Source organism: Nuphar pumila, chromosome 8 (assembly GCF_984573655.1).
Source record: "Nuphar pumila chromosome 8, dmNupPumi1.hap1.1, whole genome shotgun sequence".
Classification (NCBI taxonomy): Eukaryota; Viridiplantae; Streptophyta; class Magnoliopsida; order Nymphaeales; family Nymphaeaceae; genus Nuphar; species Nuphar pumila.
Genome location: NC_143256.1, coordinates 61,316,528 through 61,335,179, shown reverse-complemented (window position 1 = coordinate 61,335,179; position 18,652 = coordinate 61,316,528). Strand labels below are relative to the sequence as shown.

At 39.3% G+C, this 18,652-nt stretch overlaps 1 non-coding gene across 1 annotated transcript; it reads left to right on the top strand.

Moving 5' to 3' along the window:
- Positions 1-18,083: 18,083 nt before the first annotated feature.
- Positions 18,084-18,189, top strand: LOC149829950 (small nucleolar RNA R71). Its single transcript, XR_016433931.1, has one exon. It is a non-coding gene; the product is annotated as a small nucleolar RNA R71 (small nucleolar RNA).
- Positions 18,190-18,652: the final 463 nt, after the last annotated feature.

Genomic DNA, 18,652 nt, shown 5'->3' with positions numbered 1-18,652 from the left:
ATCTCAGACTTCAGATCCAATTCCTCTTTAGGATCCAGAGTCCAATTCTACTTTTGGATCTCAAACTTCAGATCCAATTCTCCTTTAAGATCTAGAGTCCAATTCCACTTTTGGATCTCAGACTTCATATCCAATTCTCTTTAGGATCCAGAGTCCAATTTCACCTTGGATCTCAGACTTCAGATCCAATTCCTCTTTAAGATCCAAAATCCAATTTCACTTTTGGATCTCAGACTTCAGATCCAATTCCATTTTAGGATCCGGAACCCAATTTTATACCGGATCTCAGATTTCAGACTTTAAATCCATCTTTAGATCCAATTTCATTCCCAATTCTAGATTTCAAATCCAATTCCATTTTCAGATCTCATCTAAACTCCCTAAATCCATTTCTATTCTTAAATACCATTTGATTATCTCAGATCCAGTCCAAACTTAAAAATCCAAATTCAATTCCATCTCAAGTATTCATTTCCTTTTCTAAATTCAAATTCAAATTCAAAGTCCATTTTTGACTTTGAAACTTCATTTCCTTTCATTTCAAAACTTCAAGTCATTCTTTTTCATTTATCCTTCCAAATCCTGATTTACTTCAAAAGCTTAGAACTCCTCTGATCTATCTCAAGTTCTAAGTTAAATTAAATCATTTCTTCACTCCTTTACCAAGTTCATCTCAGAATACTTGGAAATTTCTAAATCAATTTTCAAAAGAGCATACATTCTTGCATTGCACAAGCATGATTCTTTGTGCATTTAGAGTTAGATTAAATTCTTAGATTATATTTAGGCAAAGCAAAAGGCATAGATTCGATCCTTGGTTCGATTACCCCTGGTAAAGGCGCCAGGAACGGTCGAACCTCGTACCGACGAGCGAATCCCGTCTCTCCATTTTCCTGCAATATTTTCAAAAACGGAGGCGAGTTATTTGCTAAATATTTTCAAATTAAGGTCAAGTGAGATCGCACAAAATAGTTCCTCTTCTCTCTTTCTTTCTTTTCTCTTTTCTTTCTTTTATTCTTCTCCCTTCAAAAAGGAGGAAAATAGAGGTTAGAAAAGGAAAAGAGAAGGAAGAGAGAGAAACCATAAAGAGAGGAAAAATTTTGCGATGACCACATGCGCCAACCGTGAAATCCCAAAAAAAAGAAAGCAAAATTAATGACAGAAAACAAAATCTCTGTTTTTTTTTTTTGCTGGAGCCACGACTTCCCTCAGCAAACAGAGTTGGGTCACTCTATGACCCAAGCCAACCCCCATGGCTGAAGCACCAGTCCCATCGACTTGGGACTGGGTTGCGCCCATCACGCCCAAGTACGGGAGTCCAAGGTAAGGGCGTCAGCTACAGCGCACGACTGGGCCTGCATACACCCCAAACAAGCTCTAAAAGAGCTGGGTGTGATGCCCCAAACCCCGACCTTGTAAAAACCTTTGGTTTTTTAGCAAAAAAAAAATTTTTTGAAAGGATATACAGAGTGAAAAACAACTAGCGGAAGTAAAGGAGGGAAACAAGGGCAAAGCAAAGGCCACAAGTCTGAGCGAAGTATTTTTCATTTTCACACTGTTTATAATGATACAAAAATGAGACTGGGTACAAAAAGGGACAGTCTCACAAAAAAGAGAGGTACAACCCCTCAAACCCCAAAACCAGAAGAAGCCAGAATCAACTGCAAAGTGTGGGTCTCAAGGCTCCTGCAATGCGTTGTCGCATCGCGCTGCGTCTACTCATCACCTGTATCCCCATAAAACGGGGTCAGTACTCTTGCGAGTTGGTGAGACAAACCATCCATGCATTATCATTTGAAGAAAAAACAGAAAGTAAGCAACATGCTACAAGTGTGCTAAGTACCAGACTGAAACTAGCATGATGGAACAGTTAGAAACATTTAAATAAAAGTACAAGTGCGTGTCAGGTAGGTGCACGTGCCACAAGACTATAAAACTACAGGTAAGTAACAGTGCAGCCACTAAAGTAACAAAGCAAGAACTGAACAACAGAAAGTAGCAGCTAAAGTAAAAGAGTATGAACCAACCAACAGAGTGTAGCAACTGAACAAAAGTGTATACTGCTCTAGTGTAACAACTATAGTAAGTCAGTCTGTTTGGTTAGTCCTTATGTTCATCTTTTTACCTCCTTCGGGTACGCGAAAAAAAACCCTCGAGTTCTGTGAGTCATGCACCCGGCGTCTGTTATTCAATTTCTAATATGGTAACCGGAGATGCTACAGAACGAGAAAACCACCTGCGGGCGACACGCAGCCAGGAGAAACCTTTCGCAGGGGCAAAGGATTGCAATCCGTACTACTGCATTAGCAAGGGTCTGTGAACACCCCAAATTTTTTAAAAATTTGCAAAATGACCCTTTTTGCCCCTGACTCCATTTTCTGAGAAAATCAAGGCGATTTCAAAGCTAAATTTCAGTCATTCTTCATATTTTCTGAATTAAATTCCACATTGATATATTCAAATTCAACTCCAGGTCTGAACCCAGTGTCTTAAACCCAAATCTAAGCCTCGTTGCCCCATTTCCAAAATTAATTACAAAGATACCAAAAATAGTTCTAAATGGCTCGGGCAATTCATCTGGCACTCTGTCGGATTCACAATCCTATATCTCTCAGTTCGAGGTTGTAAAACCTCGAGTATTTCCTAAAAATCCGAATATAAATTCACTTTCTGAAGAAATTTTCTCAGAAATCGTCTTGAGTTCTCAGAAAAACTTCTTTTGTAGATATTTTTATAAAAACACCAAAAAAATCAGTTTTAATCTTTATTTCTCCCGTAAAACCTTAGGATTTTATTCTAAAAACTACAAAAAAATGGAAAAATAACATAAAAACCAAAAAAATTGAGAAAAGCTACAAAGAAAGCAGATGATTTTCAAGCTTTTTGAGACATTTTTACCAAAAACCGCATTCCTTAACCAGTTTTTAGAAAATTCTTAAAAGGGAAACCACCTTTTTAAAAATTTGGGAAAAATTCTAACAAACTCCTCCCGCACCTTTTCCTTCTCCTCTCCATCGCAGATCTTAAAACAGCCTCCTCTTCTCTCAGCCTTCGATCTTCAACCAATTCTTCCTCCCGAACCCTCTGTTTCCCTTTAAGAATGAGCCTCCATCGCTTTTGTAGGGCATCCGTTATTTTCATTGAGATCGGCATCCACTTCATCTCGAGCAAGATCGATCCCATTTCTTTTCTCTGACAACCATCTTCTTTGAGTAGCCTCCATTTCCATCGAGTATTCACCCTCTCCGAGCAACAAAACATCCATCTTCTCTGGAGTAAAAGCATCCATTGACGATTCAACCAGCTAAGTTCATCAAGAGTTCTTCAGAATCACTACATTTCTTGCAACCGAGGTTTCCCCCTTGCAGTTACAGCAATCGAGGATCTCCATAATAGAACGAAGAGAAGACCCTCTTCATTTTCCCGGATCCTTGTAATAGCTTCGGTTATACTCTTGTTGACACCATACAACACATCATCCTCCTGCAAGATCCCTGCAAGTCCCGGTGAGTCTCCCTTCTTCCCTACTTTTTTTTTTCTTTCCTTTACATACATCTTCTTTCGATTTTCCTTATTCTGTCCCATTGATGCATCTTCCATAATCCCGATTTGCATATAGCAACTTCGGCTTATGGATATGCAATAGTAACGGAATCCCCAATTCCAACATTTTCCCTCTTTCCTGTCATCCTATATCCAGGAGTTCTTTTATTTTTCACAGATTTACCGACGTATGCCTATAGTTAAATTTTTTGTTTGGGCCTTTGTTTTTTTGTTTTTTTTTATATAGAATTTCTCATTAGTATTCTAGTTTCATTAATGTTTTTGATTTAATACCTGCGATATATGTTTATCCTCTGCATCATATTTATGCTAATGTCATCCTCTCCATAGTATCCATATTTTGTCGGCTTATTTTCTATTTCATTGAAGTATAACCATGTGCTAATCCCATGGACCTCTAATCTATCGGATGAAGCCTATCTACATGATAGACTGGAGTTGCTGTGGAAGTAGATGTGGATGGCTAATCTGATCCGTTATGGTATAGATCCATTTTGCTGCAAAAAGGCAAATTCAAATAGATGATCTGAGCCTTTGTGGAAGAAAATCCGATTTATCGTAGGGAGTATTTCAGAGGTCATGAAGACCCTTCACCTTACCTCTGTTCACCATCGTTTGCTTTCTGTTACTTTAGTTTATCATATTTCTTTTGTGTTTTGGTTTTTTTTTTTTCATCTCATTCAGTATCGTTTACATAAGACAGGTCTGGTTTCTGCTGATTCAGCTGTCCGTCCCTTCACTAATTTCATCATGTGGTATCTAGTTACTTAGATTATTTCCTTTATACCGATTATTTATCAGTTTCAATGATTCATTTGTTTTCCAACGTTAGTAACAAGACCATTAGATTATATGACGTTGAAGGTTCTTAGAGCACCTACATATGCAAAAGGCCTAAACCCTTGTTAAATGAGTCAGCAACGATACATTGGCCTGACTTTTTTTTCTTGCAGGGCATGAATTGGCTAAATCTCTCAGTAGCACAGTAAAGAAGCTGGAAGTATGGTAAATACTGGTTGATTCAGCTCAAGGGAACTTCTAAGGAATTTAGGCTAAACAATTTCTCACTTTTGATGTAAAGGGTAGAGGCCAAACATACCATATGACGTTGGACTGATCCCACTCACTGCGGAATTCATATCTGAATTCCCATTAAATTCCCTGTTATACTTTCTATAGATGTATGAGCATCAATGCACCTTCACTACATTTTTTTTTTTTTACATCTATTTCGATCATCCCACCTCAGTAACATAGCATCCCATCACTTTTCACAGCAACGCTACCTCACCCACGTGCGTGTTTTCATTTTAATTCAGTGGTTATCAAATAGCACATCATTTTCATATCATGTTCAATTTCAGCGTTCAAATTTCTGCTGAATCTTCTGTAGATGCTCATTTCTCTAGTTGTTATACATTTTATTTTTTTTTATTTTTTTGTTGACCCTTAGTATGCATTGTATTAAACTTATATGAATGTTGTCATTGACTGAAATACCTCACCATTTTTTTTTTATACTGTTGTAGCATATGTTCAGCCACCAACCACCTACATCTTTCACCATAACCAGCATCTTCACTCTCAACCCTGTGCTTCCCGCCACATCCCTATGTACAACATTTTAACCTCCCACACACAACACCTGTACTCTTTAGCATCTCATTTACATTCCTCACATAACACATCTGCTATACTTCATCTCACATCCATACTCTTCACAACCCAAAACCTCCACTTATGTTTTCCCTGTGCTTCAGCTACTTACCCACTGCTATAGTACTGCTTTGTTGCAGCTTGGATCCACGTTATTCCCTTACACTACTTTGCATCTTCCAGCATCTCCCTCATTCCAATGGCCCGTCATTACACACCCCCTCACCACTTGCATTGGTTGCATGTGGTCCTGGCGCCACATCTTGTATCCAGTACAGCAGCTACTAGCTATGTAGCTTCCCCCCCTCATCTCATGGATTTTGCCTCACAGGAAATCATCCTGTAACATATGCCTTCGTGCCCCCACCTATACCATTTGGCTTAAACCTTTTGTTCTCTCTTTCTTGTTTCGTTAACTAAGTCAGTATACCACTATTACATGGATACATTTTCTGTGCACATTCTGCTGTAATTTCCTGTCCATATTATTACACTCCCTATACATTCTGCTACACAACTGCGCCTCTCTTTGGTGCATACATTTTGTTGCTTCACAGCACCATGTGCTTTTCCATTAGTGCCTTCAATTAAGTACCCGCTGCCATTCCTGCTCCATCTGTACCGCTGCTTTCCCACAGCCCCTGCCTCATTGGCTGTAGCATATTACCACTATCATCCAGCTCCACCATTTGCAAACCACTAACTCATCTCATTTCTCAAGTCATATGTATCCATATATATAGATACATATATATACCTATATAACATATACATATATGAGTATATATATCATTCTCTCTATCTTATCATTATTCACATGAACATTTTGTAGATATCCACATGATATGTGTAAAATTTTCTTCATTTCTCATACTAACCCAGTTGTTTTGCAGAAAATCTGTGGAAAAAGCTATCATTTAGGGTTGTAAATTTGATTTTATATGATGTAATAGCTAGATTGGAATGAAAATTTACATTTCTTGCTTTAGGTAGAATGGATGAGCATTCTAAAATGCCATGAATTGTTTATTCCATGCATTTTTTTTTCTTTTTCTCAAAATTCCCACAATGATGAAACATGAATGGCACGTGCACCATTTCATAAAAGGTAAGTTAATTCTAAATTGATGATTTACACCAACGGCCATAGTCGGGGTGTAAACAAGACTTAGTATTCTTATCTTTTATGAAATAATACTGGATCCGCACTGGATCCTCTTTCAAAATCATCATATCCTTCAAATATTTTACCTTTTATCAGAGTTTAACTTAGAATTAATTCCATATATATACCAATGGCCATAGTCAGGGTATATTGAGAGTTAATTCCATTCTAAACTCTATAAAAGCACAAAATGTGTTTCATTCTTCACTAAAATTTTAATATAGATTACTATATAATACATTCAATGACCATAGTCAAGGATGTATTATATTTTCAATCTTATTTTAATTCATTTAAAGAATGAAATGGCTTTTCAAAGTCCAATTTCAAACTTATTCAGATTCATTCATCATATAGGGCAGAATTGCATCATATTTTTCAAAATTCTTTCAAAAACCCAAGTGATTTTTCTTTTCTATTTCAAATTCCAAACCTATCTCAATTTCAAAGTCCAATTTAACTTTGAAATTTCAAAATCATTTCATATTCAAACTTTAAATTTCCAAACTCAATTCAAAACTCAATTTCAAAATTCAATTTAACTTTGAAGTTTCTAAATTCATCTTCTGATTCTAAATCCAGTTTTTCCTCAAAGTTTTAAATCAAAGTTGAGATTGACTTTGAATCTCAAAAACCCAAACCTTCTCAAGTTCAAATCTGGATCTTCAAAAACCCAGATCATCTTTAAAAGTCCTATTTTGGACTTCTCAAAACCCAAATCCAAAATCAAATCCTAGTCTCAACTTGGATCCAGATTTTCAAGTATAGAACTCCATTCCACTTTTGGATCTCCAATCACGGATCCAAATTCCATTTAGGATTCAAATCCTTATTCTACTCTGGATCTCCATCACAGATCCGAATTCCATTTAGGGTCCAGACCCTTATTTCACTTTGGATCTCCAATCACAGATCCAAATTTCATTTAGGATCCAGATCCTCATTCTACCATTGGATCTCAGATTTCAGATCCAAATACCATCTCGTATTCCAAGTCTTAAATCCAACTCCCTTCAAAATTCCAAATCCAAAATTCCACTTAAATTCCAATTTTTAAAGCCAATTCCATTTCATTCAAAACAAGTCCCTATTTCGGATCCTAAAAATCAAACTCAAAACTCTATTCAGAATCCAGAACTTGGATTCGGATTTTATCTTGAAAATCCAACTTTTACAAATCCCATTTCTCAATTCCTTTAGATTTCCCATATTCCCTTCTAAAATCAAAACTTCAAAAATTAGGAATTCAATTCCATTCCAAATATTTCATCCAAGTTCAAACTTCTAAATTCAAAGTCCATTTATGACTTTGAAAATTTCCTTCATTCTCTTTTTATTTCAAGATTTCAAGATCAAATTTCCAAATTCCAGATTTATTTTCCCAAGCCTCTGATTATTCTAAGAACTTAGAACTTTAATCTTAAAGTTCTAAGTTAGAAAACATTTCTTCACTTTATCGGATTCACTTGGAATTTCTTCAAAATATTTTTCAAAAAAAGCATACATCTTTGCATTTGCACAAGCATGATTCATTGTGCATTTTAGACTTAGGATAAATACTTAGATAATTTCTTAGCAAAGCAAAAGGCACTAAATTCGACCCTTGGTTCGATTACCCCTGGTAAAGGCGCCAGGAACGGTCGAACCTCGTACCGACAAGCGGATCCCGTCTCCCGATTTTCCCGCAAATATTTCAAAAACGGAGGCGAGTTATTTCAAAATATTTTCAAAATTAAGGTCAAGTGAGAGCCGCAAAAGATTTCCTCTTCCCTTCTCTTCTTTCTTTTCTCTCCTCTCTTTCTTTTCCGTTCTTTTATCTTTTCTCCCTTCAAAAAGGAGGAAAATAAGAGGTTGGAAAGGAAAAGAGAAGGAAGAGAGAGAATATTACGAGAGGAAAAATTTTGCGATGATCACAGGGTCCCTGTAGAGGGCAACCTTGACCTCCCTAACTCCGAGTGACTGGAGGTCAGAGGGCACATCGGCTCCTCAAAAGAACAAGTCGTAGTAACGACACGTCACTCGGGGTTATACCATTCACCCTCTCCCTGGGTGACCAAATTGTGAATGGGGCGCGGCAGGTTTATCTCATTTAGGCTCAAACTTCCAGTCGTACCTCCTCTCGAGGTAGTCGTGTTTCGTGGTCCCCGCGGGGTACGCAAACGAGGACTTGGCCTGCCCATTCACGTGCTCAGCCTCACCCGGCCACCACAAGAACATCGCCTGTGAAGACGATATTATACCATTTTATTTTATGCCTAGGGCGACACGAACATGTGAGCACATTCTCACCAACCTGGGCCATTGCCCGTAGACTCCAACCAAGTCTCAGGACCTCAATAGGTCAAAAGTGTCAAACCTTACAATATTTCCAGTTCCTTTCCAAGTGTATGTCCTGTCGAGTGTAAAGCACGCCTCTAGTGCAGTGTATATCCGTCGATATACGAATGGAAGCCAAACAGGAAGGCGCTCGACACCTGAGCCAGTGACATACTTGTCAAGACGTGCCGACTTGCACGTACGAAACAGGACAACCCACACAGGTGTAATTTCGCCCAAGTATCGTGCTGTGAGCAACGATACGCCGATAAGCAGGTAAGGTACCGCTAACTACAAGTTCTGAGCGGCACAAGGCTTAAAATACATATACTGTAGTTACGGGGTATGTGAGGAGGGTCCCGAGCCTAGATTACGTATTTCTTCCAAATACGCGTACAATTATCATAACGCAGCAAAACTCGCGTAGTGAAGCCATCCGCTAGAGATCCTCGCGAATCCGACACTCACGAGTGTCAAGGGATAGAATCCAACTTAATCTCATGCTAATGGGAATAACATTGGCATATCCAGATGCGCAGCCGCACGACTAGGGCACGAACAAGACCGAAACCTGAAAGGTCTGTAGAACCGGACAATCCCCACGCGAGCGTGTGTCACGACACCACTTGTAAGCTCAACCGCACGGCCACCCCTACGAGGATGCGGGGTACGAGAAACCGAATTCCGAAGTGGAAACGTACGTTGCTAACAAGCGACGCATTCCGCTATAAGGCTCGAACATTGCCTATCGACACGAAAGAGAAAATGTCGCAACGGGGGAGTTCCCGTGGGACTCCATGGGGTCGTGCCAATCTTGCCGAAACCCGCGAGTGGTTCGGACCCCCATGCCGGAGTCCAACAAGGGCTTCTCACACTGGCGGCAAGGTGGCCGGGTGACTTGGCACCCGGTGTCGATTTGGCGCCAACGGAGGACCAAAAACCCGGAGGGGTCGAACAAGTGGCCAGGCCACGAGGGCCATGCCATCCTTGTCCAAGCCCAGTGGCAGTCCAAGTGGGGCTGACAGACACAATGGCTTCAACCCACGCTGGCAAACCCGGGTGTGTCAACACCCGGCTAAGCCTAGAGCGCCCACAAGGGTGCTATGCTTATCCCAGGGCCCAACGGGCCAACCAAGACCTCAAGCGAGGTCTGGTCCGCACGTGACCAGACCCAGCTGGGTTACGAAAGCCTCTGGTCTGAACCCAACCGAGGTTTCGACCAGGGTGCTGGGCCTTAGCCACACCCTTGAGGGTACGGCTAACCCAAACACATCCCCAAGTGGGTTAGACCCACCGATCTGGCCTGGACCTTATTGGTCCAGGCCCAGCTGACAAGGAGGGGGCTGGGGCATATGGGAGTGTCCCCATAGGCACCCTTGGTCTGACTCACAAGTGGGTCCAGACCCAGGGCACCCGCTGCATGCACAGCAGCCCACAAGTGGCGCCAAGGGAGGGGTTATGGTGGGGCGCCCACCCGGGTTACGTGGCGCCACACCAAGGCGGGGGTCTGGACCACTGGCGGTCCAGACTCAGCCTGACTACCCTAGCAACTGAGGTTGTTGGGGGCAGGCCACGCCTGGTCTGACCCAGTCATGGGTCCAGACCGGGCCCTCAAGGGGGCCAGCGCGCCACCAAGGGGCGCACCCAGCAGCTAAACAGGTAAAAGGGGGGGGGGGGGGGGGGGGGAGGACCCAGACTGACCGACCTGGGGTCAGTCCATGAGCCAGTTGCAAGGCCTGCAACGGACCCACCCAGGCCATCAAGGGACCTGAGTTGGCCATGGAAGGCTCAGCTTAGCGTCCCACCAAGAATCAGCCCTAAAGGACAATAAAACCATTAATGAAAACAAAATGCATATAAAAAAAAAATTAAAACTTAAATGAAAAGCATGAAAGGGGGGAGCTCACCTTAGTGCTGGGTTGGCCCAGCTGAAGCAACAACTCAAGTGGGAGGGAGAGAGAAAAGAGAGAAGTTGGAGAAGAGAGGAAGAAGAGAGAGGGTGTCGACCCTCTCTCTCTTCCCTTCCCTTGTTTAAAAAGGGGAAAAAAGAGATGGACGGTGGGGAGGGAAGGAAGGGAGATGGGAGGTCTCCCTCTCCCACGCCCCACCCTCCTCTAAAGACCTATGGGGGGGGGGGGGGTCAAAGGTGGCCCCAATCACCCCCAACCACTGCCCTTAATTTAAGGGGAGTGGTTGGCCTTGACCTTTCAAGGTCAAGGTCAAGCCAACTCCAAAAAGGGAAATCGCCCCTCCCCTTTTATAAAATATAATTTTTATTTTGAAATGAGTTGGGGCTACCCCCTAAGGGGCGCCCAGCCTACTCCCCCAAATCGTGGGCTGAGCCCACCCACTTCTAAAAATGCCATTATAAGCCCCCAAGTTGGATTTTTCTAGCTTTTCAAAATCTTCTTTTTGAAAAGAGGTTTTTTGTAAATTTGTTTTTCATAAACCTTTAAAATGACATGGGCTGAGGTGGAGCCCATGCCAAACCTTTTCTAAATATCAAAACCCACCTCATATAAAAGTGTTTTCAAAAACTCACTTCTAGGTTTTTACGAATTTGCAATTTACTTCCTTGTTTTTGTAAAAATGAGTATTTAAATGGACTCATCTAAACTAATTTAAAAATTAAAATTTTAAATTACATTTTGTGAATTAAAATTTAAACTATCATAAAGTATATTTAATTCCCCAACTACGGCAAAATTGGGCCTCGGTATGATTCATAATTACCTATATACCCCTATTTCACCAAATACTTGAAATAACGAGATATTTCCCTCGTTTAGGCTCAAAAATCGGAGCGAACCCACATGACCACAATATAAATATAATCCTCAAGTATTGAGGTTCGATTCATCACGGTTTGCCCCGAATCACCTCGTAGAACGAATCTACGCGTTTCAGAACCTCAGAAAGCGATAATTGCCAATTTACGAGCAACGCTCATGCCGAAACAAGAATTTTTGCCACAATGGAAATATATATCAATAAAAATCCTTCGGAAAAATAGTGGGTCTTACATCCTTCCCTCCTAAAAGGGGATTTCGTCCGCGAAATCACGAACGCTAGGCTACAAAAAGATCAGGGTATTTCTCCCTCATGCTGGCCTCTGGCTCCCATGTGCATTCTTCAATGCCATGGTGTTGCCACCGTACCTTAACAAACAGAATGGTCTTGGTACGTAGAACTTGATCGCGACGATCAACGATTTCCATAGGTCTCTCGGCCACAGTTAAGTCCTCTTGTACTTCGACATCTTCGTATCGGATGACGTGCGATGGGTCCGGAATGTACTTCCTCAGCATCGACACGTGAAAAACATTATGAATTTGAGCATACTACTACGGTAGCTCAATCCGATAGGCTGCTCCACCGATCCTCTCAAGGATCCTGAATGGCCCAACGTACCTAGGACTCAACTTTCCTTTCTTTTCGAAATGAAAGACGCTCTTCGTCGGTGATACTTTCACGAAAACCATGTCGTCCACATCAAATTGAAGCTCTCACCGCCTCTTATCGGCGTAACTCTTCTGTCTGTCCTGAGCTGCCTTCAGACGTTCTTGGATTTTCTGCAGTTGTTGAGTGTAGTGCTAAAGGATAATCAGCGATTCACTGGATTGATTGTTGATATCATCCCAATATGATGGCGATCGACAAGGTCTCTCGTACAAAGCCTCGTATGGAGCCATACCGATACTAGCGTGATAACTGTTGTTGTAGGCAAACTCGACCAAACACAAGTGTGAATCCTAATCACCCTTCCAGTTGAGCATACAAGCCCGCAACATATCTTCTAGCGTCTGAATCGTCCTCTCTGACTAGCCATCAGTCTGAGGGTGAAAAACGGTATTGAAATTTAGTTTCATTCTCAAAGCTGACTGCAATTGTCCCCACAATCGCGACGTGAATCTGGGATCACGATTCAAAATGATAGACGTAGGTACACCATGTAACCGTACAATCTCTCGGATATACAAGTCTGCTAAGCTCTCAAGCGACTGGCTGATCCGGATAGGTAAAAAGTGAGCGGACTTGGTGAGTCTGTCCACAATTACCCATATTGCATCATGCTTTCGCCTGGTTCGCGGTAATCCTACCACAAAATCCATAGTGATATCCTTCCATTTCCACTAAGGAAACTCGATCCTCTGCATGGAACCACCGGGACGTTGGTGTTCGATCTTGATTTGCTGATAAGTTGATGTCTTCTTTTAAATCGTTGTAATTTTCAAAAGATTTTTATATGAAAAACATGTGAAAACCAGACATCAAATAATAAAAACCGGTTCTCACTAGTGGATGAGACCAGGTCGAACTCAAGGAACGGGAATATTTCGTATTCAAGTACACAAATCTAAACTAATCTTTATTGCCGAATTATTGAAATGTAAAATGTTCAAAAAAAGTAAAAACAACTAACTATTACAACAAATGAATACCCTTCGCAGAGGGCGTAAAGTGCAATATTTACAAACCCAATTAAATTCCTAATTTTAAACTATAAAAGCAAAAAGAAGCTTTATTCTTCGTACTTCGTGTCACATAATCAATTTCGCTCCAGTCTGGTGCTATCCTGCACAATTCAAAGGAACACGAGCAGTACAAGAGAGAAAAGTAAAAACTATACTAAACACAGTTTATGCTAATTCAATGCTAAAACATGAAAGCAATATAATGACAAATAACTAAGTAATCAATTACAACTAATACCTAATTAACAACACAAAAATTGAAAAGTTGAAACACAAAGGAAATGAATGATTTATAGAAAAACAAGGAAATGATATGTAAAATGAGATGGAAACACGAAATTACTAAATTGAAAAAAAGACATGAAATCAATGTATTAAAAGAAACAAGAAAAATAAAAGTAAAACAGAAAGTAAATGTAATACAATAAAAACAGGAAATGAATGTACTAAAAAAAAAAGAAAAATGAAATGTAAAAATAGGAAATGAAGGAATAATGAAAAGAAAAAAAAAACTGCAAAATGAATGTAAAAATGAAAACAGGAAAAATGAATTTCAGAAAAAAAAAAAAACAGAACATTCAGGGAATGAAATACAGGAATTTAACAAAGGAACAACAACAATTTATTGAATGCAAGGCAGGGGATCGGGTGAATGCAAAACAGAAATTAATGAGTTGAAAAAAAAAATGCGATGAAAAACAGAAAAACACAGGATGAGAATAAGGAATTTGGAAATACATAAAATCATAACATTAATGGCAGGAATTGATTTAAATGCAACAATAATAAAAAAAAATCACACTATGAACAGAAATTGCAAGAATGAGAAAGAAATAAAAACAAACAGACAATCAAATAAAGAACAAGAAATCAAACAATACAAAACAGGAAATTCAAAAGAGCAGAATCAGGGAATCAAATGAGTTCAAGAAAGAAAAAAAATGGAAATCGGATGCATAATGAAGAAATGTAATGAATGACTAAAAACACATGTAGAGAAACAAGAAACTGCAAAAAAAATGATGGATGAAAAACAATAGAGGTGAAAATCGGGGATGAAAAGATGAAATCAAAACATTATGCAGATTTTTCTTATGTTTTTATTTTCTTTTCTCATTTTTTTTATATTTTTTTTTTCGTTTTACACAGAATTAATGAAAAATAAAAAAAAGGAAAATGAAGATCGGAGGAAGAAGAAATGGAAGAAGAAGAAGAAGAAGAAGAACATAATTAACAGAAGGATAAGAAGAAGAAGATGCTGAAGATCGGAGGAAGAAGAAGAAGAAGAAGAAGAAGATGAAATCTGACTTACCGTGAAATGGAGGGAATCAAGGGGTTGGCGACCTCCACCGTGCGCCATTCACCGGACTGCAGCTCCACCACCACCACTGGCTGAGGAAGATGAGAAAAATAGGGACAAGGGGACGAAAGAGGTAAGAAATAGGACGGTGTTGATGGAGGAGGGTGAGAAAAGAGGGAAAGAGAGGGAAAGAGGGGAAAGAAGAAGAAGTTTCAGGCGTATGGGGGAGGCGCCTGTTTTTTTCTTGTTTTGGGGTTTTTAAAAACATTCCAACCGGTTCACCGGTTTGTAACAATTTTTGAAAGAAATGCAAACCGGTTAAACCGATTTGTGTTATATTTTTTTTTTCATTTTTCAAAAATCACAAACCATGTAATGGTTTGTTTTTATTTTTTAATTTTTTTTTCAAAAATCTACAATAAACTATTTAAAAGTTTTTATTTGCTAAAAACTCAAAACCTCATTTGATTATTATTATTTTTTTTCTAAAAAATATAACTATTCTAATCTATATATTTAATATTTTTTTCTTCTTTTCTATAAAGAAAACCAAAATGATTTAACTAAATTGCAAAATGAAACTATGTTTCTCTATTTTCTTTATTTTTTAATTTTTTATTAACAACTAAAACTACTACATAAATACAAACATTAAAATATGCAAAATAAAGCTACTTTTTCAAGCATTTTCTAATTTTCAATCATTTTAGCTCATTTACTGAAAACTAACATAAAATTGGGTTTTTGAAACATTTTTTCATAAAATCATGCATATTTTAATGTTAATTAACCCTGAAATATATGCATGATCAAATACCCTCATGCTTATGTTTTGCTAGTCCTCGAGCAAACTAGAAAAATGCATGAAATGAAAACTATCACCTAACTCACTTTCGTAGGAATCACGGTTGCATTTAGCTCATGCAACAAGCCCTTTCAACCCCTGGGTTACCCCAGAGGACGAGTAAGGTCTCGTGAGGGTTTGCAGTGATGCTACCCACAAACATCTCTGTCATGTATGCATAATATTACACATCCTCACAATCAGTAGGTAAATAAAGACTTTATTTTCACAAATATTTCCTGTTATTTCAAAATCAAAACATAATTAGAGTCTTTTATATACCACCACAGAAAAGAATTTCTTTCACTTTTCTAAATATCATAATTATTTATGTTTTATTCTTAGAAAATCCAATAAAAACAAGTTATTATTTACTTATCCTCACACATATGTTTTCTACACAGGTTTTCTCAATCACTTATAAGCACTGAACTTTTCTTTCTTTTTAAGCTCTTTTCTCTTTTTTCATTTTTTTCACGCTTTTTCTTTTTGCGCATTCATTCTTCTCTTATAGCTTGCGTGTGGTTTGCTTTTATGCCTTGTGCAATGTCAATATCTTCTATACTTTTTTCAATGCATACCAAAAGATATCAACTAAAACATAAAAGTGACTTCCTTCATTCACCTTTATAACATGAGAGTCAAATATTTCAACTTGTATCTGTTCTCAGTTACTTAGGATCACGAAGTTTTCCACTCTCCTTTTCGAAAATGGAATTAAAAGTTTCAACTTACATCTAAGTTCCATCTACTAAGGATTGTGGAATTATCCAAACAACCTAACGCATGCTATTTTTTTTTTTTTGAGCTCATTTTTTACGCTTTTGTTCATTTGCTTAGTTTTTCAAAAATATAACTGTGCATATTCATATTTATGATTCAAAATAAATTCTAACATGTATCTATCATCATTTCTTTGAAATCCGCATAAACAACCATAAATTTTTAGATCCATGTTAGAAAAAAATTTCGTGGGGCTTAAAAATCCTCTAAAAACATCAGATTTGAAGTAACATTCATATAAGTTCAAACTCTTTCTTTAAAAATCTACTTTTCATGAGAGATGTGTAAACATGTGCAAGAACGTAAACAAAAATATCAAAGTATGCACTCTACACCCTCCCCCATGCTTGAATGACACTGTCCCAGTGGCACTCCCCCATGCTTATATGAAACTACGTGAATGCACATGAGAGGAAATAAATGAGGGAAAAGAGTAGAATAACCTTACATGAATTAAAAATATATGTTCTATGAATATAATGAATGCAATGTATACATGACAAAACATGAAACTCATAGAAAAAGATAGAAAACGAAAAATAAAACCAAATAAAATCTACAAATCCTAACAACAAATGTAATATTGTACAGAATATGGGTTGCCTCCCATAAAGCGCTAAGTTTCACGTCCCCAGCCAGACGGATCCCTGGAGAAACCTTCATCGTCCATGAGATCAATGGACATGAAGTCAGGCTCAACCGGGCTCTATGTAGAAAAGAGTGTCATCTGTGACACTACGCACAGTGTTTCCATCCTGTCTACCTCTAACTGTAGGATCATAACTCTCTCGACATGAAGAACAGAGATTAGTCTCATTTGAGAGACTGGTCAAGAAATGAGAGTCTAGGACCGACCGACTATCAATGAATGCAACTTCAGACAAGTGGTGAATATGATCATGCTTGACTTGGTCAAGCACCTTCTGCATCTGCACCTCTTGCTTACTAAAAACAATCAGTGATCCTAAAGGCTGAGAGAATGGGGCTTTATGAATATGTGATGATAATGCATGCTGTGGGTAAGGCCCCTTTTTCTGAGGTATCATGGAAATCGACTCGCCACTAGAAATGATATGGGGTTCATGAGTCGATTCCCGAGTGGAGTGACACGCCTTCCCATACTGAAGGGATGTAACAGATTTGACTTGCTCATGATGTAAATCGGTGGGTTGCAAGTCAAATGACATGGAATCCTCTCCCTTTGAGACAATAGACTGACTATGAAGGTTCCTCTGGCTTTGCCTACTCAATGTCTGAGCTAACTGTCCCATTTGAGTCTCTAGCTTGGCTATTGACTGCGTATGGGAACAAACAGTGGCCTTTATATCAGAAAATGCTTTTAACATCTTCTCTTGAAATGATGAACTTGGAATGGGCTCCTGAGGAGAAGGTAGACAATACTGGGGATGAACTTGTGGAAATATAGGATGCGAGTAACCTTGTGAAGGGTTACTAGGTCTATACTGTGTCTGGGAGGGCTGATGGGATGGGGAAATAAATTGGTTTCGCGAACCTGGGTTATATGAGGATGTAAATGAATCGGGCATGGGTTTAACGAAACCTTGGGCAACATTCACCTGCCCCTGAACGAATTCAGGATATAATGGCGCTGCCGGACAATCCGCAACACAGTGTGCAGGGCTAGCACATAGCTCGCACACTCTTTCTACTGGATTTCTCAAGGAATTGGCTAGGAATTGATCTAACTTCCTAGTCAACTGGTCAACCTTGGTACGTAATTCTAACTCGGACCCAACTTCAGAAATCCCAACTTTCCTAGGACCACTAGACAGAGATGTAGTCCTATCGAGCCGTGAAGACAAGGTATGATGCATCGTGTTTTCACTCAAGGTCTCGAATAGAGACCATGCCTCGTCCTCACTCTTGAGCATAAAAGTGCCCCCACTAGATAAATCAACCATTTGATGATGCTTCTCAGTAAGCCCGTCATAAAAATACTGCACCAACTGCCAACGAGGCACCTGGTGATGGGGACACTTGCGGAGAAGATCTTTCAATCTCTCCCAAGACTCATGAAAATGTTCTCCCTCAATTTGAGAAAAACTGGTTATAGCTTTACGAAACTGGTTCATCTTACCAATTGGGAAATATTTTTTTTAAAATTCTCTTTGCATTCCTTCCCAAGTAGTAATACGAACCGTCTCAAGAGATTTTAGCCAGTGCTTGGCTTTATCTTTGAGAGAGAACGGAAACAAAGTCAACCTCATAGCGTCGTCTCCAAAGTTATTGATTCGCACAGTCGAGCAAATCTCAAGGAATTCGTCGAGATGACGATATGGGTCCTTATTGCTAAGGCCATAAAACGAAGGTAACATTTGAATCACACTTGCCTTAATCTCAAAATGGCTCGCTCCTACATCAGGTCTCGTGATGCAGGAGGCGGGAGTATACGTATTTGGCATGAAGTACTCCCTCAAAGGACGGATCAATTGATGATCGTCAGCCATTGCGTACACCTTTGAGTAGACCGGTGTAGCACACGTCCTAACTTTGGGTTTTCTACCTAACTAATGCACTAAGCTGCCAAA